The sequence below is a fragment of the Salmo salar genome, chromosome 14, assembly GCF_965601325.2.
Source record: "Salmo salar chromosome 14, fSalSal1, whole genome shotgun sequence".
In the NCBI taxonomy this organism is placed as follows: domain Eukaryota; kingdom Metazoa; phylum Chordata; class Actinopteri; order Salmoniformes; family Salmonidae; genus Salmo; species Salmo salar.
Genome location: NC_138304.1, coordinates 102,785,797 through 102,812,043, shown reverse-complemented (window position 1 = coordinate 102,812,043; position 26,247 = coordinate 102,785,797). Strand labels below are relative to the sequence as shown.

Below are 26,247 nucleotides of genomic sequence, written 5' to 3'. Positions count from 1 at the left end.
CATTGACTCTGTACCGTAACACCCTGTATATAGCCTCCACATTGACTCTGTCCCGGTACCACCTTGTATACATCCTCGCTACTGTTATTTTACTGTTTTTTTATTTCTTTACTTATCTATTGTTTATCTAATACCTATTTTTTACTTACAAATTGCACTGTTGGTTAGGGCTTGTAAGTAAGCATTTCACTGCATTTCACTTTCACCTGTTGTATTCAGCACACGTGACAAATGCACTTTGATTTGATTTGGGTTGGGTTATGGTGGCTTTCAGGCGAGCCTTGCATTTCGTTTTCAAAGTGGGAGACAGAAGCAAAACGGCAAACCTTTTAACGAGATGTGCTCGGCATGAAGATTTTGTGTCACAAAGAGTTTGAAGAAGGATGTAAGGCAACTTGTAAGGGCCCTTATAATGGAAAATGGAGCAGGGCAATGGTCGGCATTGGTCCAGAGGATGATGACTTTGTGGCTGAACTAATCTACAATAATGGAGTGGGAGAATATCGCCTAGGCAATGACTTCCTCGGTTTGACTCTGCAGTCTAGCCAGGCTGTCAGCAATGCTAATCGGCTTGGCTGGCCCCTCACTGAGGTTATTAAGGACCTCTATCTGGCTGAGGCCCCAGGAGGTTATCGCTTCTACCTGGTGGACAAAGAACAGCCTCCCAATGATCCTGTACAGAAGGTGTGTCAGGCAGGGTCTGACCTGCAGAAAATCAATACACTGCTGCTACTCTCTTCTGGGGATGAAGGTGAAATAGAGCAATGAGGAGGAGACGACTGTGCTAATGGGAGTCAGACACTCAGTGTAAACTAGAGCTTCACAACATTGTTGGGACAGTAGATCATGGGACAGCCTTCGGGTGGATAGCATTATCCTATCCACGTGAGCAGTTGTCAGGTCTTGAAGCCTTGATGACAAAAGGAAACGATACAATCCTTACTATTTTGGTTAGCCTGGATGCCGATGGGAAGGCTTGGTTAGCCTGGACGCCCCTGGGAAGGCTTGGTTAGCCTGGACGCCCCTGGGAAGGCTTGGTTAGCCTGGACGCCCCTGGGAAGGCTTGGTTAGCCTGGATGCCGCTGGGAAGGCTTGGTTAGCCTGGATGCCGCTGGGAAGGCTTGGTTAGCCTGGACACCCCTGGGAAGGCTTGGTTAGCCTGGATGCCCCTGGGAAGGCTTGGTTAGCCTGGATGCCGCTGGGAAGGCTTGGTTAGCCTGGACGCCCCTGGGAAGGCTTGGTTAGCCTGGACACCCCTGGGAAGGCTTGGTTAGCCTGGATGCCCCTGGGAAGGCTTGGTTAGCTTGGACGCCCCTGGGAAGGCTTGGTTAGCCTGGATGCCCCTGGGAAGGCTTTGTTAGCCTGAACCACCATGGGAAGGCTTGGTTAGCCTGAACCACCATGGGAAGGCTTGGTTAGCCTGGACGACCCTGGGAAGGCTTGGTTAGCCTGGACGCCCCTGGGAAGGCTTGGTTAGCCTGGACCACCATGGGAAGGCTTGGTTAGCCTGAACCACCATGGGAAGGCTTGGTTAGCCTGGACGACCCTGGGAAGGCTTGGTTAGCCTGGACGCCCCTGGGAAGGCTTGGTTAGCCTGAACCACCATGGGAAGGCTTGGTTAGCCTGGACGACCCTGGGAAGGCTTGGTTAGCCTGGACCACCATGGGAAGGCTTGGTTAGCCTGAACCACCATGGGAAGGCTTGGTTAGCCTGGACGACCCTGGGAAGGCTTGGTTAGCCTGGACCACCATGGGAAGGCTTGGTTAGCCTGGACGACCCTGGGAAGGCTTGGTTAGCCTGAACCACCATGGGAAGGCTTGGTTAGCCTGGACGACCCTGGGAAGGCTTGGTTAGCCTGGACCACCATGGGAAGGCTTGGTTAGCCTGGACGCCCCTGGGAAGGCTTGGTTAGCCTGGACCACCATGGGAAGGCTTGGTTAGCCTGGACGCCCCTGGGAAGGCTTGGTTAGCCTGGACGCCCCTGGGAAGGCTTTGTTAGCCTGGACGCCCCTGGGAAGGCTTTGTTAGCCTGGGAAGTCTACAGTAGAAGTGGTCATTTGTTCTGATTCAGATGCCCATGATATCTGCTATGTTTTTCAAGTGTTTATCGTTTTGTGGGTTCCAGGACCCAATAAAGGTTATTTAAAACTATAACTCTCTCTCTCTCCATCTCTCTCTCTCTCCCTCTCTCACTCCCCTTTCCTCTTTTCTCCTTTTATCTCTTTCTGCAGGTTCCACACACACACACACACACACACACACACACCTCTTTTGTTCGATTCTTGGTCTGTGATCAAAGCCAAAAGATCTAATGCTATGAACCCCACATCAAAGCTTTGTTGTTGTTGATGTAGATTACGGTTTATTTTACTATTGCTTAAAATACTACCCAATGTACACAGTGCTGGAAAAAGCATGTTTATTTGGTCCAGACAATACACACACACACACACACACACACACACACACACACACACACACACACACACACACACACACACACACACACACACACACACACACACACACACACACACACACACACACACACACACACACACACACACACACACACAGTAGTGTTGTTGTGCAGTGTTGGTAGAGTAAATATGTGTGTGTTCTGGTCCCTCTCTGGTGCTTCTATGTCTCAGTCCATCTGGATGCTGGGTCCCATGGCAACAAACAAACTAGAGAGAAACTAGTCTCCCTCTTCCCTCCTCTATCGTTCTCTCGCTCTCTCTCTCTCTCTCTCTCGCTCCTCTCCCCTCCTCCTTCCCCCATCCCTTCTGGTGATAATTTTCTCTGTGTTTCCAGCCACCACACTCGGATGAATAATAGATCAACTATTCTGTTCCAGAATATCAACCATCTCCTAAAGTATACTTCTACTGTCCTGTTCCAGAATATCAACCATCTCCTAAAGTATACTTCTACTGTCCTGTTCCAGAATATCAACCATCTCCTAAAGTATACTTCTACTATCCTGTTCCAGAATATCAACCATCTCCTAAAGTATACTTCTACTGTCCTGTTCCAGAATATCAACCATCTCCTAAAGTATACTTCTACTGTCCTGTTCCAGAATATCAACCATCTCCTAAAGTATACTTCTACTATCCTGTTCCAGAATATCAACCATCTCCTAAAGTATACTTCTACTGTCCTGTTCCAGAATATCAACCATCTCCTAAAGTATACTTCTACTGTCCTGTTCCAGAATATCAACCATCTACTAAAGTATACTTCTACTATCCTGTTCCAGAATATCAACCATCTCCTAAAGTATACTTCTACTGTCCTGTTCCAGAATATCAACCATCTCCTAAAGTATACTTCTACTATCCTGTTCCAGAATATCAACCATCTCCTAAAGTATACTTCTACACAATATCTCAAGACACATTTCTGGCATCTGTCTGAAGAAAATCACTTTATGATATGGTCATTTAGCAAGCTTCCATGACCATATGCTTTTGGGATTCCAACCGATAACTGTCACAACCTGATCTGTTTCACCTGTCCTTGTGATTGTCTCCACCTCCCTCCAGGTGTCGCCCATCTTCCCCATTATCCCCTGTGTATTTATACCTGTGTTCTCTGTTTGTCAGTTCGTCTTGTCAGGTCTTACCAGCGTGCTTTCCCGCCTTCCTGTTTGTCTAGTTCTGTTTCTTAGTTTTTCCCGGTTCTGACCGTTCTGCCTGCCCGGACCACGAGCTTGTCTGCCGTCCTGTACAAGCTTAATAACTCTTACCTGATTAAGAACCTCTGCCTGCCCTGACTCCAAGCCTGCCTGCTGTCCTGTACCTGTCTGACTCTTACCTGATTAAGAACCTCTGCCTGCCCTGACTCCAAGCCTGCCTGCTGTCCTGTACCTGTCTGACTCTGACCTGATCACGAACCTCTACCTGCCCTGACTCCAAGCCTGCCTGCTGTCCTGTACCTGTCTGACTCTGACCTGATCACGAACCTCTGCCATTCCTCGACCTGCCCTTTGCCTGTCCTGTGTTTCTAATAAATCATTTGAGAAGTGTACTGTCCGCCTCCTGTGTCTGCATCTGGGTCATATCCTGCGTTGTGATAATAACATTTGTTTTTGTTGAAAGCATCGTACTCAAACCAACTCAAACATTTGAATCAACTTGCTCTTATGTAACATAGCTTCAGTATATATTCCAAAACTATGATCATATATCTTTAGATCCTAGGCCAGCATAGTGTTTAGTATTCCAGAAGTACAAACCCTAAGGAAAGAAAGTCAACAGGAAAGAGTCTCTACAACTCATCTCTAATCTGACTTTCCATTGCTTTATCTCTCTATTGAGCTCTCTCTCTCTCTCTCTCTCTCTCTCTCTCTCACCGTAGCATCCCATTAATCCCCTTATAGTTCTCTGTAGCTTGTGTTCTGTTATTTGTGTCTGAAGTACTTCTCTCCTCCTCCGTCTCCAATATTACACAGAATCCCTTTTTCTCTTCGAAGAGTCTTCCCTCGCTTCATCACTTTTTAATAACTCTGCCTATTTTTAATGAGTTCTGTTGTGTACACAGGGGGCACCGACGAGGGGCCAATTTGTGGTTTCACATCAGACCAGAGCAACCCAGAAAAATCTTGTCATATCTCCTTTGCGTCCCAAATGACACTCCATTCTCTATATAGTGCACTACTGTGCACCAGAGCCCTATTCCCTATATAGTGCACTACTTTAGACCAGAGCCCTATTCCCTATATAGTGCACTACTTTAGACCAGAGCCCTATTCCCTATATAGTGCACTACTTTAGACCAGAGCCCTATTCCCTATAAAGTGCACTACTTTAGACCAGAGCCCTATTCCCTATATAGTGCACTACTTTAGACCAGAGCCCTATTCCCTATATAGTGCACTACTATAGACCAGAGCCCTATTCCCTATATAGTGCACTACTTTAGACCAGAGCCCTATGGGTTTCCCTATAGGCCCTTGTTAAAAATAGTGCACTATGAAGGTGAATCTCATTTCTTCTGATATCTTGTCTCGTCTCACCAGAGAGACCATACATCCCATAAATTATTCTCTACAGTCAGGGCCTGCCACGCTCACAGCCTACTCTACAGTCCAGGGAAGAGCCCTGCCACACTCACAGCCTACTCTACAGTCCAGGGAAGAGCCCTGCCACACTCACAGCCTACTCTACAGTCCAGGGAAGAGCCCTGCCACGCTCACAGCCTTCTCTACAGTCAGGGGAAGAGCCCTGCCACACTCACAGCCTTCTCTACAGTCAGGGGAAGAGCCCTGCCACGTTCACAGCCAAGGAAATCTACAAGCAGATAGAGGAAGGGAATAAGAGAGGGGGAGAGAGAGGGAGGGAAGAAGAGAGGGAAAGAGGGAGAGAGCGAGGGAGAGAAGAGAGCGAGGGAGAGAAGAGAGTGAGGGAGAGAAGAGAGTGAGGGAGAGAAGAGAGTGAGGGAGAGAAAAGAGTGAGGGAGGGAGGGAGGGAGGGAGGGAGAGAGGGAGGGAAGAAGAGAGGGAGGGAGGGAAGAAGAGAGGGAGGGAGGGAAGAATAGAGGGAGGGAGGGAAGAAGAGAGGGAGGGAGGGAAGAAGATAGGGAGGGAAGAAGAAAGGGAGAAAAGAAGAGAGGGAGGGAAGAAGAGAGGGAGGGAAGAAGACAGAGAGAGGGAGGGAAGAAGGGAGGGGGAGGGAAGAAGGGAGGGAGAGAGAGAGGGAGGGAAGGAGAGAGGGAGGGAAGAAGAGAGAGGGAGGGAAGGAGAGAGGGAGGGAAGAAGAGAGGGAGGGGGAGGGAAGAAGGGAGGGAGCGAGACAAAGAGGAGGGGGAGAGAGACAGAGAGAAAGAGAGGGTGGCAGGGAGAGAGAGGGGGGACGAGAGAGAAGAGGGAGAGAGGGGTGGAGAGAGAGGGGGGAGATATATATATATATATAGAGAGAGAGGGGGGAGGACAGAGAGAGATAGAGAGATAGTGGGAGGGGGAGAGAGGGGGAGAGACAGAAAGAGAAAGTGAAACAGGTTTGTGTAAATAGTTAAGGAATAGAAAGAAGAGATGATTGAATCACTGGACAGTGAAATGACAACGGTAGTTGACTGTACAAACTAAGTGCAGAGACATCTAGGATTCATATTGCAGTGCACTCAGATGTCCACTTAGCCCTCTCTCTCTCCACTCTCTCCGCAGGCCTCTCCCCACGCTTCTCCCCAGACCTACAGATCCATTACAAAATACCCAAGGAAGTTGCCGCCACTATTTTGGCGTAATTTCCTGTCATAGAGATAAAATGCACATTTAGGTTCCACATCCGAAAGATTGACGAAAGCATACTTATACGTAATTCACGAATTGGATGTGGGAATTTCCACGTAGAGTTGATAAACATCAACGAATACTGTAGGCCATTGACAGCTGTCAGTGTAGCTAGCTATCATGCTAACATTATCTAGTTACCTAATGTTATCTGTTGTTGCTGTTATCTGTCTCTTCATCGTCTATTGTTACCTCCAAAGTTTCGGCATGGCCCTTTAAATTGTGGCCACAAAAACCGACAAGTAAATAGTTAGAAAGAACAAGATGAAACTCCAGTAACATGGATAACTATTGAAAGAAAAGCTGATACGTATGTGTTTTTTTTTACATTGTAACGGGACTGCTGGCAGGCTTCAACTGCGGTAAAGGAAAAGCCAAGTCATCCCGTGGTAATGGTTCTCACGATGGGAAAGTAACGTGACTATAACCCACTGAGCAAACACTGGTTGAATCAACGTTATTTCTACGTCATTCCAATGAAATTACGTTGAACCAACGTGGAATAAACACTGAAAAGAATTATTATCTATCATGTTGCATAGCTTAGTCACTTTCACCTTACCTTACTGTATGTACACACTATAACTACCTTAACTACCTCGTACCCCTGCACATTGACTCAGTACTGACCTCATCTACCTCGTACCCCTGCACATTGACTCATTACTGACCTTAACTACCTCGTACCCCTGCACATTGACTCAGTACTGGTCTCAACTACCTCGTACCCCTGCACATTGACTCATTACTGACCTTAACTACCTCGCACCCCTGCACATTGACTCATTACTGACCTTAACTACCTCGTACCCCTGTACATTGACTCATTACTGACCTTAACTACCTCGTACCCCTGCACATTGACTCATTACTGACCTTAACTACCTCGTACCCCTACACATTGACTCATTACTGACCTTAACTACCTCGTACCCCTGCACATTGACTCAGTACTGACCTTAATTACCTCGTACCCCTGCACATTGACTCAGTACTGACCTTAATTACCTCGTACCCCTGCACATTGACTCAGTACTGACCTTAACTACCTCGTACCCTGAACATTGACTTGGTGCTGACCTCAATTACCTCGTACCCTGAACATTGACTTGGTACTGGCCTCAACTACCTCGTACCCTGAACATTGACTTTGTGCTGGCCTCAACCCCTTCGTACCCTGAACATTGACTTGGTGCTGGCCTCAACTACCTCGTACCCTGAACATTGACTTGGTACTGGCCTTAACTACCTCGTACCCCTGCACATTGACTCATTACTGACCTCATCTACCTCGTACCCCTGCACATTGACTCATTACTGACCTTAACTACCTCGTACCCCTGCACATTGACTCATTACTGACCTTAACTACCTCGTACCCCTGCACATTGACTCATTACTGACCTCATCTACCTCGTACCCCTGCACATTGACTTGGTGCTGGCCTCAACTACCTCGTACCCCTGCACATTGACTCAGTACTGACCTTAACTACCTCGTAGCCCTGCACATTGACTTGGTGCTGGCCTCAACTACCTCGTACCCCTGAACATTGACTTGGTGCTGGCCTCAACTACCTCGTACCCCTGAACATTGACTTGGTGCTGGCCTCAACTACCTCGTACCCCTGAACAATGACTTGGTGCTGGCCTCAACTACCTCGTACCCTGAACATTGACTTGGTGCTGGCCTCAACTACCTCGTACCCCTGCACATTGACTCAGTACTGACCTTAACTACCTCGTACCCCTGAACATTGACTTGGTGCTGACCTTAATTACCTCGTACCCCTGCACATTGACTCATTACTGACCTCAACTACCTCGTACCCTGAACATTGACTTGGTACTGACCTCAACTACGTCGTACCCTGAACATTGACTTGGTGCTGACCTCAACTACCTCGTACCCTGAACATTGACTTGGTGCTGACCTCAACTACCTCGTACCCTGAACATTGACTTGGTGCTGACCTCAACTACCTCGTACCCTGAACATTGACTTGGTGCTGACCTCAACTACCTCGTACCCTAAACATTGACTTGGTGCTGACCTCAACTACCTCGTACCCTGAACATTGACTTGGTGCTAACCTCAACTACCTCGTACCCTGAACATTGACTCGGTACTGACCTCAACTACCTCGTACCCTGAACATTGACTCAGTACTGGCCTCAATTACCTCGTACCCTGAACATTGACTTGGTGCTGACCTCAACTACCTCGTACCCTGCACATTGACTTGGTGCTGGCCTCACTACCTCGTACCCTGAACATTGACTTGGTACTGGTCTCAACTACCTCGTACCCCTGCACATTGACTCATTACTGACCTTAACTACATCGTACCCCTGCACATTGACTCATTACTGACCTTAACTACCTCGTACCCCTGCACATTGACTCATTACTGACCTTAACTACCTCGTATCCCTGCACATTGACTCATTACTGACCTTAACTACCTCGTACCCCTGCACATTGACTCATTACTGACCTTAACTACCTCGTACCCCTGCACATTGACTCAGTACTGACCTTAATTACCTCGTACCCCTGCACATTGACTCAGTACTGACCTTAATTACCTCGTACCCCTGCACATTGACTCAGTACTGACCTTAACTACCTCGTACCCTGAACATTGACTTGGTGCTGACCTCAACTACCTCGTACCCTGAACATTGACTTGGTACTGGCCTCAACTACCTCGTACCCTGAACATTGACTTGGTACTGACTTCAACTACCTTGTACCCTGAACATTGACTTGGTGCTGGCCTCAACTACCTCGTACCCCTGAACATTGACTCATTACTGACCTCAATTACCTCGTACCCCTGCACATTGACTTGGTGCTGGCCTCAACTACCTCGTACCCCTGCACATTGACTCAGTACTGACCTTAACTACCTCGTACCCCTGCACATTGACTCAGTACTGGCCTCAACTACCTCGTACCCTGCACATTGACTCAGTACTGACCTCAACTACCTCGTACCCTGAACATTGACTTGGTGCTGACCTCAACTACCTCGTACCCCTGCACATTGACCTGGTACTGACCTTAACTACCTCGTACCCTGAACATTGACTTGGTGCTGACCTCAACTACCTCGTACCCTGAACATTGACTTGGTGCTGACCTCAATTACCTCGTACCCTGAACATTGACTTGGTGCTGACCTTAACTACCTCGCACCCTGAACATTGACTTGGTGCTGACCTCAACTACCTCGTACCCTGAACATTGACTTGGTGCTGACCTCAACTACCTCGCACCCTGAACATTGACTTGGTGCTGACCTCAACTACCTCGTACCCTGAACATTGACTTGGTGCTGACCTCAACTACCTCGTACCCTGAACATTGACTTGGTGCTGACCTCAATTACCTCGTACCCTGAACATTGACTTGGTGCCCCGTGCATAGAGACAAGTTAACATTACTCGTTGTGTATTTATTTCTCGTGTTATTATTTTAAAATGTTTCTCTCTGCATTGTGTGAAGCGCCCATCAGTAAGCATTTCACTGTTTGTCTGTTATTTACCAAGCATTTGATTTGATTTGTGAAATCCTATAATATCATGCAATTATAACATTTTATAAAATTGTTAGATATATATTTTTAATATAGACTAACTCAAAAAAATGACTGAACATTTACACATTTTCCAATGGATTTAGAAACATTTCTGGTAAAATCAAAGTGGAGGTGCAAAAAGCCAAGTTTCCCTCCCTGTTTGTATGTGTTCCATGACTTGGGCAGCCAAGTACACAAAGATGGTTTGCTCATTTCAGTCACCGAGAGGAAGATGTTACTGAGTAATAAACAAAGAGGTGCTGGTGGGTGGTAACGTTAAAATAAAACCCAGCCCTGAAACAAAACATAGGCTGAAAAAAAATCACTTCGCCAAATATATTGTACCTTGACTAAAACGATGACTTATTGAATGAAATCGTTGTGCAACATCATGGGTAAGCTCTGGACATTGTCTTTAAGCTCGATTTCTACTGGTGTGGGTGTTCAATCCCACCCTACAGCCAGCTATTCACTCATGTTACAGTAGCCTGATGGATACTGAGACAAAACACAGGATATATTGTGATGAAAAAACACCGCAGGATGTGCGATGTAACTGTTTTTAGTTGGCTTTATTTTCTTTTTGACAGAATTTTTGGTTCATGGCTTTATACAAACACAACATTAATTCAGAGGACTCTATTTAAAGAGCTCTGTTTTGCTAGAACGTGCTAGGAAGTCATTGTTATCTGAATGGTCAAGAACTTTACGATCAGCTGATCATTCTGGGACATCATTATCTGCTGATCATTCTAGAACCTTATGATCAGCTGATCATTCTAGAACTTTACGACCAGCTGATCATTCTGGGACATCATTATCTGCTGATCATTCTAGAACCTTATGATCAGCTGATCATTCTAGAACTTTATCACCAGCTGATCATTCTGGGACATCATTATCTGCTGATCATTCTAGAACTTTACAACCAGCCGATCATTCTGGGACATAATTATCTGCTGATCATTCTAGAACTTTACGATCAGCTGATCATTCTGGGACATCATTATCTGCTGATCATTCTAGAACTTAATGATTAGCGGATCATTCTAGAACCTTATGATCAGCTGATCATTCTAAAACATCATTAAACAACATCTCAAATCAATTCAAAAGGCTTTTTATGCATGGGCAACACATGTTTACATTGCTAAATCAAATTAAATAGATAACAAGGAAAAGTGAATTTAACAATCAGAAATGAACATTACACAATACACTCACAAAAGTTATAGAGACATTTCATATCTCATATTATGGCTATGTACAGTGTTATAATGATGAGCAAATAGGTGAAGTATAAAAGGGAAAATAAATAAACTAATAAATATGGGTTGTATTTATAATGGTGTTTGTTCTCCACTAGTTGCCCTTTTCTTGTGGCAACAGGTCACACATGTTGCTGTGATGGCACACTGTGATATTTCACCTAATAGGTAAGGAAGTTCATCAATATCGGATTTGATTTCAAATTATTTATGGTATTCAGCCACTGTGTTTAGGGCCAAATAACATTTACATTTACTCAGCTTTTTGGGTTAAATCTTTCCAATGTGTCAAGTAGTTCTCTTTTTGTTTTCTCATGATTTGGTTGGGTGTAATTATGTTGCTGTCCTGGGGCTGGGTCTTGGGTCTGTTTGTGTTTGTGAACAGAGCCCCAGGAGTAGCTTGCTTAGGGCTCTTCTCCAGGCTGGGCTCTGTGGGGTCTGTTTGTTTTTGTGAACGGAGCCCAAGGACCAGCTTGCTTAGGGAACTCTTAGGGAACTCCAGGTTCATCTCTCTGTAGTTGATGGCTTTGTTATGGAAGAATTTAATTGCTCTTTTCCGGAATTTGGTCATTAGTGGGAATCGTCCTAATTCTGCTCTGCGTGCATTATTTGGTGTTTTACATTGTACACAGAGGATGTTTTTGCAGAATTCTGCATGCAGGCTCAATTTCAAGTTTGCCCCATTTTTTTAATTCTTGGTTGGTCGGTGGACCCCAGACCTCAGTCCTACAACAGATTTTTTTTGCCAGATTCTAATTGGGATGTCAAATAGTATTAAGTTCCATTCGAATGCCCTTCTTGTATTGTCTCTCAGACCATTCACAGCTGTGTGGAAATTACCTGTGTCTCCCTCTCTCTCTCTCTCTCTCTCTCTCTCTCTCTCTCTCTCTCTCTCTCTCTCTCTCTCTCTCTCTCTCTCTCTCTCTCTCTCTCTCTCTCACTCTCACTCTCTCTGCCTCTCCCCTCACTCTCTCTCTCCCTCGCTCTGCCTCTCTCCCTCCGTCTGCCTCTCTGCCTCTCCTCTCTCTCTCTGCCTCTCCCCTCTCTCTCTCTCTCTTGCTCTCTCTCTCTCTCTGCCTCTCTCTCTCGCTCTCTGCCTCTCTCTCTCACTCTCTGCCTCGCTCTCTCTGCCTTTCCCCTCTCCCCTCTCACTCGCTCTCTCTCTTCCTCACCCTCGCTTTGCCTCTCCTTCCCCCTCTCTCTCTCTATCTCTCACACACACACCACACACACACACACACACACACACTAATTTAATCATTCTAAGCCCTCATTCTGTGTGGTGTGAGTTTTTTAGCAAATGGGCTGCAGCCCAAAACTACAAGGCCAGCTGGGTCCTTGTTTGACAGCCTTTTTCCAGTCTCTGATGGTTGGTATTGGGGTCACATCCCAGTCTCTGATGATTAGTTTTGGGGTCACATCCCAGTCTCTGATGGTTGGTATTGGGGTCACATCCCAGTCTCTGATGATTAGTTTTGGGGTCACATCCCAGTCTCTGATGGTTGGTATTGGGGTCACATCCCAGTCTCTGATAGTTGGTATTGGAGTCACATCCCAGTCTCTGATAGTTGGTATTGGAGTCACATCCCCGGTCTCTGATAGTTGGTGTTGGGGTCACATCCCCGGTCTCTGATGGTTGGTACAGGGGTCACATCCCCGGTCTCTGATGGTCGGTGTAAGTGACAATAAATCAAAGGCGAAATCCATTAAAGCCAAGATGATGGAGTGCATTGCCCTTGACAATCAACCGTTCTCTGTCGTGGGTGATGTTGGCTTTCCCCACTGGCCGAGCACCGGTGCACACAACCAAGTGCGGTATTTTTCAGATGTTGCCCTACCAGAGCTCCACAGTAATAGCGTCACTGCTATTAGCTTCACGACATACTATAGAACGCTGTTTGGGTCTTGGCGTGTCAAAACATGTACAATAGTACTGTCAAAACTGTACAAAAAAGTCTGCAATCAAGCAAACACCGGCCACGAACTATGTGTTTTCAGTACCCCGTTGGTAAGAAAGCATCATTTGTTCGACCGCAACTTCTGGGGTAGCTAGCTTTAGCTTGGTACCTAGCTAGCACCAATATAACCAGCCTGAAAACAATGACCAATAGAAACTGCAAGTAAACTGTGAGTAAGTATTAGCTACAGTGGTTCCTCCTTTAAAAGTTGTGTCATACTGCGGCACACCTTGCGGGCATCTTAAGAAGCATTTGATAGTCTTCCATATTGGCATTACCAGAGACCTGGAGGGCACGTGGGAGACCAGGGTTCAATTCCCCGACTGGGAGGAATGAGTAGGCTGTCCTTGTAAATAAGAATTAGTTCTTAACTGATTCCACATGTGTTATTTCATCGTTTTTATTCGACAATGTAGAAAATAGTAAAAACATAGACAAATCCTGGGAGGTGTGTCCAAACGTTTGCCTGGTACTTGCTTAATTCATTTGATTAATATTATGGTGTTTCTATTCCATGAAAACGAAAAACGCTCTAGGTTTCTGTTATGATGGAACGGAAAATATGGCGCTGCATGAATGTGGCGCCAGAGCGTCGGTCAGATTGTCAGTTTGTAAATTCAGACTGTTTTGCTTTCATGTTGTAGGGTTGATTTGAGCGTTCTGGCCTTACAATGGCAGTCAAGCACCCAAGCTAATGTTGGCTAGCTTGCTAGCTCCTTCTTCTTCTTCTGCCTGTCTTGTTGTACATGGAACCTGTCTCACATGCACAGTTTGGAGGAAGAAGGATACCTTGACCTGTCGAATTCTATCCACCTCTTCTGTGTGGGATATGTGTTCCTACCTCGCCTGTGGGCAGATCTGCAGCATTTCACAGAGTTGGAATAATCACCCTTCAAGTAGAGAGGCGACCTGACACCTTACCAGCTGTCGCCTATCGGAATGCTCCAAACACCTGCGCACATTTTTTGTTTTTGCCTTGGCACTACACAGCTGATTCAAATGATCAAGTCATCATCAAGCTGCAAGTGGTTTTTATGTCTACTAATGACATTATCTTCTATTGTTTGTCCTCATGTGTCTGTTTTTCAGCATAAAGTACTTTGTAGCCACTTAGTGTGGACACCAGGTGAGACCACACACACACACACACACACACACACACACAATAACAGTCTCTCTTCTTCACTTCATCCCTCTCCCCCTACTCCCTAAATCCTCTATGTTATATCAGCTGTGTTGGTGAAGCCCTCCTGCATCTGAACTGGCTGACACAGAGGGCACAGCATGATCATAGGTGAGAGGTCACTTGGTCGGGTCAACAGCACGTATTATTAAAGAGATGCTTTACATTGAAATACAGATAGAGATGTAGTAGTCCCAGAGTTAATGATCCAAGGTCAGTTTTGCATTTCACCTCCTGATGATTATGATGACTGACCGTGTTAGAATAAAACACAAGGCTTAATCATGCTTTCTCTCTCTATCCATCTGTCTCTCATCTGCAGGTATGTTTTGATGTGAGAGAGGAAGCCAGTCACGTCATCGCCACCTCACCCGCTCATAAGATAACCTTCGGGCCAACTGGGGGCCCAAGGCTGGTTAGGAAACACCGCTAGAGACACTGTAATTGTGATGAACTGAGAGAATATTAGGGTAGCATTGTAGTTCATTAATCATATACTGTCTGCCTCTGTTCTTACCTCTTTCCCTTTCTGTCTTCTACACCTCTCTCCCCACCTCGTCTTTCTTCCTCGTTTTATAATGCACACCATATGTGCATTGAAGTACAGATTGAACTTGTATATATAATATAATATTACAATTATCATAATTATAATGCATTATGTATTTGTAACACCTGGATAATGAACTTCTTTCAATAAAGCGTTTCACATTCTCTACTGTTTCAAATTAAGTATCTCATTGAAATACAATCCTTTGTTCTCAGACTAATGCAGATGAAGGGAGTTAGATATGCATAGTTTTTATTCTGTATATATGAATTACAAATCAGCCTTTACTTAAATCATGTTTCTAGTCTACAGCATAGTTACAATGTGTAATCATTGATGTCCCAGGAGCAGGAGTGGTAAACACTGTTGAAGTGTATAATTGGAATACATATATGCAGACACAGCATCATTCAAAGACTGGAGTTTGATACACATAGTATTGGATAATGACTGAAAAAGAATGTCTCAGAGATTCATACCTGAACCACACCTTTATTTGCCAAGGAAGAGTACATGATCAGTGAATATATTCAATGTACAGGCTCCAATGTGGGATCTCATGCGTGGTAATAACTACTGGATTACTGCAACTCGCTGTTGGCGGGGCTCCCTGCCTGTGCCATTAACCTGTTGGGTCTAGGGGGCAGCATTTGCACGTCTGGATAAAAAAAATGTACCCGATTTAATCTGGTTACTAATCCTACCCAGTAACTGGAATATGCATATACTTATTATATATGGATAGAAAACACTCTAAAGTTTCTAAAACTGTTTGAATGGTGTCTGTGAGTATAACAGAACTCATTTGGCAGGCAAAACCCTGAGACATTTTCTGACAGGAAGTGGATACCTGATGTGTTGTATTGACTTTAAACCTATCCCATTGAAAAACACAGGGGCTTAGGAATATTTTGGCACTTCCTATTGCTTCCACTAGATGTCACCAGCCTTTACAAAGTGTTTTGAGTCTTCTGGAGGGAGATCTGACCGAACAAGAGCCATGGAACGATGATGTCCCATTAGACACCTGGCGCGCGAGTTCATGTTGGGTACCCTCGTTCCAATACGTTATAAAAGAGTATGCATTCGTCCACCTTGAATATTATTCATGTTCTGGTTAAAAAAGGCCCTAATGATTTATGCTATACAACGTTTGACATGTTTGAACGAACGGAAATATATTTTTTCCCCTAGTTCATGACGAGAAGTCCGGCTGGCTTACATCATGTGCTAACGAGACGGAGATTTTTGGACATAAATGATGAGCTTTTTTGAACAAAACTACATTCGTTATGGACCTGTGATACCTGGAAGTGACATCTGATGAAGAGAATCAAAGGTAATGGATTATTTACATAGTATTTTCGATTTTAGATCTCCCCAACATGACGTCTAGTCTGTATCGCAACGCGTATTTTTCTGGGCGCAGTGCTCAGATTATTGCAAAGTGTGATTTCCCAGTAAGGTTATTTTTAAATCTGGCAAGTTGATTGAGTTCAAGAGATGTAAATCTATAATTCTTTAAATGACAATATAATATTTTACCAATGTTTTCTAATTTTAATTATTTAATTTGTGACGCTGACTTGACTGCCGGTTATTGGAGGGAAACGATTTCCTCAACATCAATGCCATAGTAAAACGCTGTTTTTGGATATAAATATGAACTTGATAGAACTAAAAATGCATGCATTGTCTAACATAATGTCCTAGGAGTGTCATCTGATGGAGATTGTAAAAGGTTAGTGTATCATTTTAGCTGGTTTTATGGTTTTGGTGACCCTGTCTTTGACTTGACAAAACATTACACACAACTCTTGTAAATGTACTGTCCTAACATACTCTAAATTTATGCTTTCGCCGTAAAACCTTTTTGAAATCGTAAAACGTGGTTAGATTAAGGAGATGTTTATCTTTCAAATGGTGTAAAATAGTTGTATTTTTGAAAAATTTGAATTTTGACATTTATTTGGATTCAAATTTGCCGCTCTTGAAATGCACCTGCTGTTGATGGAGTGCACCACGGGTGGCACGCTAGCGTCCCACCTAGCCCCAAGAGGTTAAACCCCTACAACTCATCCAGAATGCCGCAGCCCGTCTGGTGTTCAACCTTCCCAAGTTCTCTCACGTCACCCCGCTCCTCCGCACACTCCACTGGCTTCCAGCTGAAGCTCGCATCTGCAACAAGACCATGGTGCTTGCCTACGGAGCTGTGAGGGGAACGGCACCTCCCTACCTTCAGGCTCTGATCAGTCCCTACACCCAAACAAGGGCACTGCGTTCATCCACCTCTGGCCTGCTCGCCTCCCTACCTCTGCGGAAGCACAGTTCCCGCTCAGCCCAGTCAAAACTTTTCGCTGCTCTGGCACCCCAATGGTGGAACAAGCTCCCTCACGACGCCAGGACAGCGGAGTCAATCACCACCTTCCGGAGACACCTGAAACCCCACCTCTTTAAGGAATAGGATGAAGTAATCCTTCTAACCCCCCCCCCCCAAAAAAAAAGATATAGATGTACTATTGTAAAGTGGTTGTTCCACTGGATATCATAAGGTCAATGCACCAATTTGTAAGTTGCTCTGGATAAGAGTGTCTGCTAAATGACGTAAATGTAAATGTAACTACACATGTAGTACATGTATATTGGACTTGCGTCCTTGGCACCATAAAGTTATTATCTTCTACTCAATCCATAGGCTTCATTAATGCCATTTAGATTTGAAATTGATGCAACAACTATGATAGCTGAGGTTCATAGATAGGTTCTGACTAATATTCATACCAAACATTTTAGGGTCCATACACAGATTGGCTACATACTGTAGCTAGCTACACATCAATAGGCATACAGTTATTTTTATCCTCCACTACACAATAAGTAGTTATAACTTCATAATGAGTCAAGCAAAACATTTACATTTGAGAGGAATATGTTAGTTAATGTAGAGACAAACGATTGTGCATATTGTTTTGTCATAAAGTTAATTTACGAAAATCGCTATTTAGCAAGTTAGCTGACTAGCTAACATTAGCCAGCTAGCCATCTGGTGTAATGACATGAGTATGACATTGTAATTCGTGTTGTTTAATGTTTCAGGGACTCCTGAGAAAACCAGCAAACCAGGCTGTCGTCTTGGGAAACAGTGGATGTAAAGAATCTAGCTAGCTAAAGCAGTTACTGCAAGTTGAATGTACAATTGTGTAAGCTTGCCTTGCCGTGCAATGCAGCCGAAGTCACATAGCTAGCTAACTATTTACTTGCAGTCATTCTTTTTAAATGATTAGCGCTGTAGGTGCGCGAGACAACTTTACCAGCATCACAGCATACATATCGATGCATTGTTGTGAGATATGAAATACGAGTGATAGTGTAATCAATGTGTAATAACTACGTAAAAAATTAAGGAACGCGTAAAATTATTATGTGACATGCAGTCAAATTCAGGACCTGATTGGTCAACAAGCTTAATTGACATATCAAATAGTATTAAATAGTATGATTTTTGACACGCAACGACCCAAACAGCTTGGGACCCAAACAACTGGTTGAGAATGAAACGACTGAACAGATGAACAATGAAACATCACAGCAAGTAAGTGAAAGAAATAGGTTTTGATGATGTTTTACTGGTAATGGGGACATATGTAAATGCCATCAAAATAACTTTTTGGTCATTGTGGTGTATGTGTGTGTGTGTAACCTTTATTTAACTAGGCAAGTCAGTTAAGAACAAATTCTTATTTACAATGACAGCCTACCCCTTGGCCAAACCCGGACAACACTGGGCCAATTGTGTGCCACCCTATAGGACTCCCAATCACAGCCCGATGTGATACAGCCTGGATTCAAACCAGGGACTGTAGTGACGCCTCTTGCACTGAGATGCAGTGCCTTAGACCGCTGCGTCCATGTGTGTGTGTTAACTATTTAACTGTACTAGAATGCTTAAAAAGCCGCTAAAATTTGAAATATCGGAAATCGGTATCGGCCAAAAATGACATATCGGTGCATCATTAATTCTAATGACAGCTTAGTGACAGAGAGGGAGAAGGTCAAATCAGAGACAGAGAGGGAGAAGGTCAGATCAGTGACAGAGGGGGAGAAGGTCCGGTCAGTGACAGATAGGGAGAAGGTCAGTGATAGAGGGGGAAAAAGGTCATATCATTGACAGAGAAGAAGGAGAATGTCTGATCAGTGACAGAGAGGGTGAAGTCTGACCCTCTAAAAAAAAATTTGAGAGTGAAGGTCAGAGACACTACAGCAACAATCTATAGAGAGAGGGGGAGATAGGGAAGGGGGAGAGAGGGAAGAGGGGGAGAGAGGGAAGGGGAAGAGAGGGAAGGGGAGAGAGGGAAGAGGGGGAGAGAGAGAGTCAGGGGACGCAGTGGAGATTGTCATAAGTATCAAGTCCCTCGGTGTCACTGAGGACCTGATGGTCCCTTCACACAGACAGTGTCTTGAAGAAGGTGTCACAGTGCCTGTTCAACCTTCAGAAGGCTGAAGAAGTTCAGCTTGGTCCCTACGACCCTCACAAACCTTTACAGATGCTCCCATTGAGTGCATCCTGTCGGGCTGTATCTGCTCCAGGTACGCCAACTGCACCATCTGTAACCACAGGGCTCTCCAGAAGGTGCTGCGGTCAGTACAACGCATCACCGAGGGCACACTGCCTGCCCTCCAGGACATCTACAGGACCCGGTGTCACAGGAAGCCCATGATCATCAAGGACCTCAGCCACCCAAGCCACAGACTGTTCTAGAATCAAATCACATTTATTTTTAGCTGTTTTTACATCAGCATATGTCACAAAGTGCTATACAGAAACCCAGCCTAAAACCCCAAACAGCAAGCAATGCAGATGTAGAAGCACAATGGCTAGGACAAACTTCCTAGAAAGGCAGAAACCTAGGTAGAAACCTAGTGAGGAATCAGGCTCTGTGTCACGTCCTGACCAGTTTAAGGGGTTATTGGTTATTGTAGTTTGGTCAGGACATTGCAGGGGGTATTTGTTTTATGTGGTTCGGGGTTTATGGGATATGTATTTATGTAAGAGGGGTGTTTGATTTATGTGTTCCGGGGTTCTTGGGCAATGTTCTTGTTTTGTATTTCTATGGTTTTCTATGTTGTGTATTTCTTTGTGTTGGCCTGGTATGGCTCTCAATCAGGAACAGCTGTACATCGTTGTTGCTGATTGAGAGTCATACTTAGGTAGCCCTGTTTCACCTGTCCCTTTGTGGGAAGTTGTTGTTGTACAGCCGTGTGTTTAGGCTGCAATCCTGTTCGGTCGATCGTGTTTCTTGTTTTGTTTGTTACGTGTTCAAATAAAGTCACTATGAGCACTCAACCCGCTGCGCCTTGGTCCACTACGTACGACGACCGTTGCACTCTGGAGGGTGGCCAGTCCTCTTCTAGCTGTGCCGGGTGGAAATTGAGTACATGGCCTTTATGGCCAGGTTGTTCTTCAAGATGTTAAAAATGTTCATAGATGTCCAGCAGGGTCAAATAATAATCACATTGTTTGTAGAGGGTGCAACAGGTCAGCACCTCAGGAGTAAATGTCAGCTGGCTTTTCATTGCCGAGCATTCAAAGGTCAAGACAGCAGGTGCGGTAGAGAGAGAGAGAGCGAGAGAACGAGAGAGCGAGGGAGGGAGGGAGGGAGGGTCGAAAACATCAGGTCCGGGACAAGTTGGCATGTTGGTGAACAGGTCAAGGTTCCATAGCCGCAGGCAGAACAGTGAAAACTGGAGCAGCAGCACGACCAGGTGGACTGGGTAGAGCCTGGAGTCATCAGGCCAGGTAGTCCTGAGGCATGGTCCTAGGGCTCAGAGAATTAGAGGGAGGATACTTAAGTTCACAAAGGGCAGCAGATAAAGACAGGAGAATTACACCAGATAGGACAGACTGACCCTAGCCCCCCGGCACATAGACTATTGCAGCATTGATACCGGAGGCAGAGACAGGGGAGGTTGGGGGACACTGTGTCCGCATCCCAATGATATCCCCGGACAGGGCAATCCAGACAGGATATAACCCCACTCACTTTACCAAAGTATAGCCCCCACACCACTAGAGGGATATCAACAGACCACCAACTTACTACCCTGAGACAAGGCTGAGCATAGCCCACAAAGATCTCCTCCACCGCACGAACCCAAGGAGGCACACAACTGGACAGGAAGATCACTTCAGTGACTCAACCTACTCATGTCGAGTACAATGAAAAAAGCCTGGCATGACATGACGCACCCCTCCTAGGGACGGCATGGAAGAGCACCAGTAAGCAGAGAGTCAATAGGGTTAGAGGCAGATAATCCCAGTGGAGAGAAGGGAGCCAGGCAGAGACAGCAAGGACCAAATCGGAGAGGTAGGTAGGAGAAAGTCCATTAAAGCTTAGCAGTAGGTTAGCAGTAAAACCTTAAAATCAGCCCTAGCCTTAACAGGAAGCCCATTTAGAGAGACTAGCATTGGAGTAATATGATCAAATATTTTTGGGTTGTAGTCAAGATTCTAGCAGCTGTATTTAGCACTTACTGATGTATATTTAGCGCTTTATCAGGGTATCCAGAGAGTAGAGCATTGCGGTAGTCTAATCTCGAAGTGATAAAGGCATGGTTTCGTTTTCTGCCTAGTTTTTGGACAAAAAGTTTCAGATTTTTGCAATGTTACGAAGATGAAAAAAAGACCCAGAGTAACTTCAAGGGCTTTCACAGTTTTATTTGAGACGACTGTACAACCATCAAGATTCATTATCAGATCAAACAGCATGTCTCTTTGTTTCCCCTTCCATCTGTCTGAAACACAGGCTTCCAGGGTAGGGAATGTTTGGCCTTCACCATGTTTCATCGAAATGTACATGTGTCTTCCACATAGCAGTGAACGTTAACATTGTGTTTCCAAATGACATCACCAAGAAGTAGAATATATGCTGAAAACAATATGGGTCCTAAAACGAAACCTTGAGGAACACCGAAACTTACAATTGATTTGTCAGAGGACAAACCATCCACAGAGACTAACTGATATATTTTCAACAGATAAGATCTACACCAGGCAACAACTTGTCCGTGTAGACCAATTAGGGTTTCCAATCATTCCAAAAGAATGTGGTGATCGATACTGTCAAAGGCGGCACTAAGGTCTAGAAGCATGAAGAAAATGCATTAAAAGGTCATTCACCACCTTCACAAGTCCAGTCTCAGTTCTAAAACCAGACTGGAGCATATACATTATTTGTCTTCAGCATTGAGTTGGTGCGTAACAGTTTTTTCATAAATGATTTTTTTTTGTTGTAATTTGTAATTTGCTGTTAAAAAATGTTGCAACACCTCCGCCTTTGTGGGATTTGCAGGGGATATGGTCATTGGTGTAACCTGGAAGAGAGGCCTCATTGTCACGCCCTGACTTGAGAGAGACGGTTTATTTCTCTATTTTGTTAGGTCACTGTGTGGGGTGGGCATTCTATGTTTTGTATTTCTTTGTTTTGGGCCAAGTATGGTTCCTAATCAGAGGCAGCTGTCTATCGTTGTCTCTGATTAGGAATCATACTTAGGCAGCCTTTTCCCACCTGTGTTTGTGGGTAGTTGTTTTCTGTTTTGTTTTCTGTACCTGACAGAACTGTTGGCTTGTTTTCGTTTTTGTTCTTTTGTTCAAGTGTTTCATAGTGGAATAAAATCATGAGCACTCAACATGCTGCACCTTGGTCCCCTCATTACGACAGCCGTTACAGAACTACCCACCACAACTGGATCAAGCAGCATGCCCGGGAGGAGATGGATTCCTGGTCTCTGGAGGAGTTGCGAGAGAGGATAAACTGGACTTGGGGGCAAGTATTGAAGAGATACAGAAGCCTGCCGGGGAAGCAGGAGAGGCAGCCCCAAAACATTTTTTTTGGGGGGGGGGGGGGCACACGGGTAGATTGGCGGAGTCAGGGTTGAGACCTGAGCCAACTCCCCGTGCTTATCACGGTGAGCATTTTCCTGCTCCTCGCACTCTCCCTCCAGTGCGCCTCCACAGCCCAGTATGTCCTGTGCCTGCTCCTCGCACTCTCCCTCCAGTGCGCCTCCACAGCCCAGTATGTCCTGTGCCTGCTCCACGTACCAGGCTGTCAGTACGTCTCCTCAGTCCAGTGATGATCCATGGTCCGAAGCCTCCAGTGATGATCCATGGCACGAAGCCTCCAGTGATGATCCATGACATGAAGCCGCCAGTGATGATCCATGGCCCGGAGCCTGTAGGGATGATCCATGGCACGAAGCCTGCAGTGATAATCTATGTCCCGGAGCCTCAAGTGATAATCCATGGCAAGAAGCCTGTAGGGATGATCCATGGCCCGGAGCCGGTAGGGATGATACATGGCACGAAGCCTCCAGTGATAATCCATGGCCCGGAGCCTGTAGGGATAATCCATGGCGAGAAACCTGTAGGGATGATCCATGGCCCGGAGCCTGTAGAGATGATCCATGGCACGAAGCCTCCAGTGATAATCCATGGCCCGGAGCCTCCAGTGATGATCCATGGCACAAAGCCTCCAGTGATGATCCATGGCAAGAAGCATCCAGTTATGATCCATGGCGCAGAACCTGTAGTGATGATCCATGGCACGGAGCCTGCAGCGACGGTCCCCAGTCCGGAAACTACAGCGACGCTCTCCAGCCCGGAGTCTTCAGCGGCGGCCTGAAGCCCAGAGTCTTCAGTGGCGGCCTGCAGCCCGGAGTCTTCAGCGGCGGCCTGCAGCCCAGAGTCTTCAGCGGTGGCCTGCAGCCCAGAGTCTTCAGCGGCGGTCGGCAGTTCAGAGCCTCCGGCAATGATCCACGGTCCGGTTCCTCCTGCGACACAGAAGCGGGGGGATCAGCGGGCGGAGTGGGGGCTACGCCCCGAACCAGAGCCGCCGCCAAGAATAGATGCCCACCCGGACCCTCCCCTATAGGTTCGGGTTTGCGGCCGGGAGTCTGCACCTTTGGGGGTGTCACGCCCTACTGTCACGCCCTGACCTGAGAGAGACGGTTTATTTCTCTATTTTGTTAGGTCAGGGTGAGGGGTGGTCATTCTATGTTTTGTATTTCTTTGTTTTGGGCCGAGTATGGTTCCTAATCAGAGGCAGCTGTCTATCGTTGTCTCTGATTAGGAATCATACTTAGGCAGCCTTTTCCCACCTGTGTTTGTGGGTAGTTGTTTTCTGTTTAGTTTTCTGTACCTGACAGAACTGTTGGCTTGTTTTTGTTCTTTTGTTCAAGTGTTTCATAGTGGAATAAAATCATGAGCACTCAACACGCTGCACCTTGGTCCCCTCATTACGACAGCCGTTACACTCATTTAACTCAGTAAATTCTTCAGGCTTAAGCCATATTTCAGTCAGGCCAATCACATCAAGGTTATGATCAGTAGTTAGTTAAAAACCTCTTACATCTAGACGTTCCGCTAGCGGAACACCTGCTCCAATATCCAATGATAGGCGTGGCGCGAATTACAAATTCCTCAAAAATACAAAAACTTCAATTTTTCAAACATATGACTATTTCACAGCATTTTAAAGACAAGACTCTCCTTTATCTAACCACACTGTCCGATTTCAAAAAGGCTTTACAGCGAAAGCAAAACATTAGATTATGTCAGCAGAGTACCAAGCCAGAAATAATCAGACACCCATTTTTCAAGCTAGCATATAATGTCACAAAAACCCAAACCACAGCTAAATGCAGCACTAACCTTTGATGATCTTCATCAGATGACAACCCTAGGACATTATGTTATACAATACATGCATGTTTTGTTCAATCAAGTTCATATTTATATCAAAAAACAGCTTTTTACATTAGCATGTGACGTTCAGAACTAGCATACCCCCCGCAAACTTCCGGGGAATTTGCTAACAATTTACTAAATTACTCACGATAAACGTTCACAAAAAGCATAACAATTATTTTAAGAATTATAGATACAGAACTCCTCTATGCACTCGATATGTCAGATTTTAAAATAGCTTTTTGGTGAAAGCACATTTTGCAATATTCTAAGTATGACAAAAAAAATCTAAATATTCCATTACCGTACTTCGAAGCATGTCAACCGCTGTTTAAAATCCATTTTTATGCCATTTTTCTCGTAAAAAAAGCGATAATATTCCGACCGGGAATGTCCATTTAGCTAAACAGAGGAAAGAAAACAAAGCTTTCGGTCGACGTGGGCACGAGCCTGAGTCTCACAGTACTGTAACCAGCCACTACCCAAACGCGCTACTTTGTTTCAGCCAGAGCCTGCAAAGCCACGATTCAGCGTTTTGCCGCCTTCTGAGAGCCTATGGCAGCCGTAGGAAGTGTCACGGGACAGCTAAGATCCTCACTCTTCAATAAACAGAGACAAGAAGAACGACACCTTGTCAGACAGGCCACTTCCTGCATGAAATCTTCTCAGGTTTTTGCCTGCCATATGAGTTCTGTTATACTCACAGACACCATTCAAACAGTTTTAGAAACTTTAGGGTGCGTTCTATCCAAAGCCAATAATTATATGCATATTCTAGTTACTGGGCAGGAGTAGTAACCAGATTAAATCGGGTACGTTTTTTATCCAGCCGTGAAAATACTGCCCCCTAGCCATAACAGGTTAACCCTTGAGAAATAGAAGGAACCAGAGCAGCAGGAGAGCAACAAAAACGCTTCCAAATTTGACGTTTGGAGAATATGGGTGAACATCTAACTCTGCAGTAAGACTATGAGAGCTTGTTGCATTTCCGTGTGGTATCAGGGTTAATTCTGCATGGTATCAGGGTTAATTCTGCGTGGTATCAGGGTTAATTCTGCGTGGTATCAGGGTTAATTCTGCATGGTATCAGGGTTAATTCTGCATGGTATCAGGGTTAATTCTGCATGGTATCAGGGTCAATTCTGCATGGTATCAGGGTTAATTCTGCATGGTATCAGGATCAATTCTGCGTTGTATCAGGGTTAATTCTGCATGGTATCAGGGTCAATTCTGCATGGTATCAGGGTTAATTCTGCATGGTATCAGGGTCAATTCTGCATGGTATCAGGGTTAATTCTGCATGGTATCAGGGTTAATTCTGCATGATATCAGGGTTAATGCATATTCTCGTTTCTGGGCAAGAGTAGTAACCAGATTAAATCGGGTACGTTTTTTATCCAGCCGTGAAAATACTGCCCCCTAGCCATAACAGGTTAACCCATGAGAAATAGAAGGACCCAGAGCAGCAGGAGAGCAACAAAAACGCTTCCAAATTTGACGTTTGGAGAATATGGGTGAACATCTAACTCTGCAGTAAGACTATGAGAGCTTGTTGCATTTCCGTGTGGTATCAGGGTTAATTCTGCATGGTATCAGGGTTAATTCTGCGTGGTATCAGGGTTAATTCTGCGTGGTATCAGGGTTAATTCTGCATGGTATCAGGGTTAATTC

The 26,247-nt window shown here is 45.2% G+C and overlaps 1 pseudogene; it reads left to right on the top strand.

The window, feature by feature from the left end:
* Positions 1-260: 260 nt before the first annotated feature.
* LOC106591727 (glyoxalase domain-containing protein 4 pseudogene) overlaps positions 261-26,247 on the top strand; it is a 40,857-nt pseudogene continuing 14,870 nt past the window's right edge.